General features: G+C 30.8%; 1 protein-coding gene across 1 annotated transcript in view; it reads right to left on the reverse strand.

Moving 5' to 3' along the window:
* The window catches only part of LOC137638486 (micronuclear linker histone polyprotein-like), a 42,507-nt gene that overhangs the window by 13,772 nt on the left and 26,235 nt on the right, over positions 1–2,500 (reverse strand). The window lies entirely within an intron of this gene.

The raw sequence follows: 2,500 nt of genomic DNA on the forward strand, positions 1-2,500 counted from the left end.
ATTTGAACACGATGTTGTGTTGATAATTATCCATATTGACTCATTAGGGGTAATTTGAATGAATTATTACCAATTGTGTCACGTGGTGGGCCGGGGAAATCTGGTAAAACTCGCTGGTAAGAGACTGATGTCTCGCCAGGTAAATCCTCGGACAGCCAGCTAGCGTCGGGGTCCGATTTCCTTTTATGGCCTCTCGTGGCATGGTTGGTTTCGACTTCGCCTTTCATTAGAAGGGGCTAGCGTTTGATCCCAAGTATGAAGTAGAAATTTATTTCTATTTGAACACGATGTTGTGTTGATATATATATATATATGTATATATATATATATATATATACATATGTATATATATATATATATATATATCTATATATGTATATGTATATACATATATATATATATATATATATATGTATATATATATATATATATATATATCTTCTATCGACCTTAATGTTCCAACTCTATAGCAGTATAGTCCACTTTTATCTATATGTTTTTCTCACCTTACTAATTACCCCACTCACCACATCGGTCGAATATCTTAACGACCCACACTCTGTTTCCTCATCACTTTCGTGTCTATATCTCACTTGATTGGGTGCACCTTCTCCTTCTTCTGAAAAGGTCTTAGTATTTCAGACAAGATTTCTTTTCCGTTACATTTTATATACCAAAATATATTCTTATATCGTGACTCTCCCTCAGTTCTAGTTTAAACATATACATAATTGCAAATAAAATATCGTTTCCCAATGCGACCATACATTAAAAAAGGAAATTATACCAACAACCTGGTAAACTTGATGGAGATTTAGTTAGAAATATTTTTAGGTGTTGATTATGCAGATGCTATGTCGGGAAGAGTATTTATTACCTTATTGCAAGTCAAGAGTTACTATAGTAGTGTTATAAGTCATAGTACTTAGGAGAAACGCATTGAACTATTTTTGAAATCTCCCAGAATCGTGGATATCCTATACATTAAAACTATAAAACACAAACAGTAAGTCAATCCTTGACTAAATTAAATTCCATAATTAGACTGTTAGTTCTTGATAATACAATATATACATAACGAAAGCAAAAAAATATAGTTAATGCTACAACAAGATAACTGACAGAAGTTAACTATCTACAGTTTAAACACATATATATATATATATATATATATATTTATAAATTTATATTTGAATATATATATATATATATATATATATATTTATATATATATATGAAATATCTATAGCTGAACATAAAAAAATATATTTGTATTGATAGAGCATATATTTTTGTTATCAATGTTGTCAAGGACAAAGGTATTTAAATAAATGAAAAAGTAAATCATGTTCCTTGAATAACAACTATTTAAACTTGACAAAGATGAGTTCAGCAGCAATGTAAGTTTTTTTATCAAACAGTCCAAAGTGTAAGTGTATAAATAATCTATCTCCATTTTACTTTGTGAGAAACTAATTCAATACGGTGGTCGTGTAGTTAAGTCCTGACACTTAAAATATCTCAAAATTTATATTTCATGTATCCAGTATACAGTATATATATATATATATATATATATATATATACTGTATATATAGATAGATAGATAGATAGATAGATAGATAGATCTTAATTTATATATGTACTTATGGATATTTTTTTTCTATATTTGCCAAGGTAATTCAGGCTCAGCAGTAGTGATGTTAAACTGACTATCACCCATGCATATGTCGCATCATGAGACTGGCGTGGGGTAGATTCTTTTTTTTTTTTAGAATTGTATGCAGGTTCTTGGTCAGTAAAGCTTCCTTGATATCTATAATATCAATATAGTGATTATCCCGTTTATATCCTCGGTTTGATCTTAAAACTTAACAAGGGTCTTATCAAGGAGTACACCAGATAGAACATATATGAAGCTGTGCTGATTACATATCCATTTTTTGGCCTCAATGTTGGCTGTTGTAGACAACACCAATGCATCTACATTTTGTTTTGAGAACTTTGGTGTCCGGCAAACCACCTGATCATGCCCAATAGGATATAAACTAAAAATTTTCATAAAGTTAATTAAGAAAATTCAAGTTCTTGGTTGACATCTGACGACACTATTTACGAATGTTAATACCAGAATACCCGTCATTCATATTTATCCTGTCTGACTAATCGGTGATGGCCGTAAAAAAGGATGGTGACGTTGCCATAGCCCCAAGTTTTTATCATTTAGAGTTTAAACAGCAGGAACATTCTTATCATTGGAGATCTAGAAAACAAAAGGGACATTCTGTCTCGTTGAAGGTCTTGGGTATGCAACAGTCTATGTGATCTTTGTTAGTCTGTTACTGGCCTTCCAATATCCATCGTACTTTGCTCCTGTCCTTCCATCATTTAGCATATGATTTCTCCATATTCTATAAAACAAAGCTAATTATCATGCATGGTTATCCAGTTATTTATTTTACTTAAAAAAAAAGAACAGTAAAATATTGGAAGCAAGAGA

The sequence above is a fragment of the Palaemon carinicauda genome, chromosome 1, assembly GCF_036898095.1.
Source record: "Palaemon carinicauda isolate YSFRI2023 chromosome 1, ASM3689809v2, whole genome shotgun sequence".
Taxonomy (NCBI): Eukaryota; Metazoa; Arthropoda; class Malacostraca; order Decapoda; family Palaemonidae; genus Palaemon; species Palaemon carinicauda.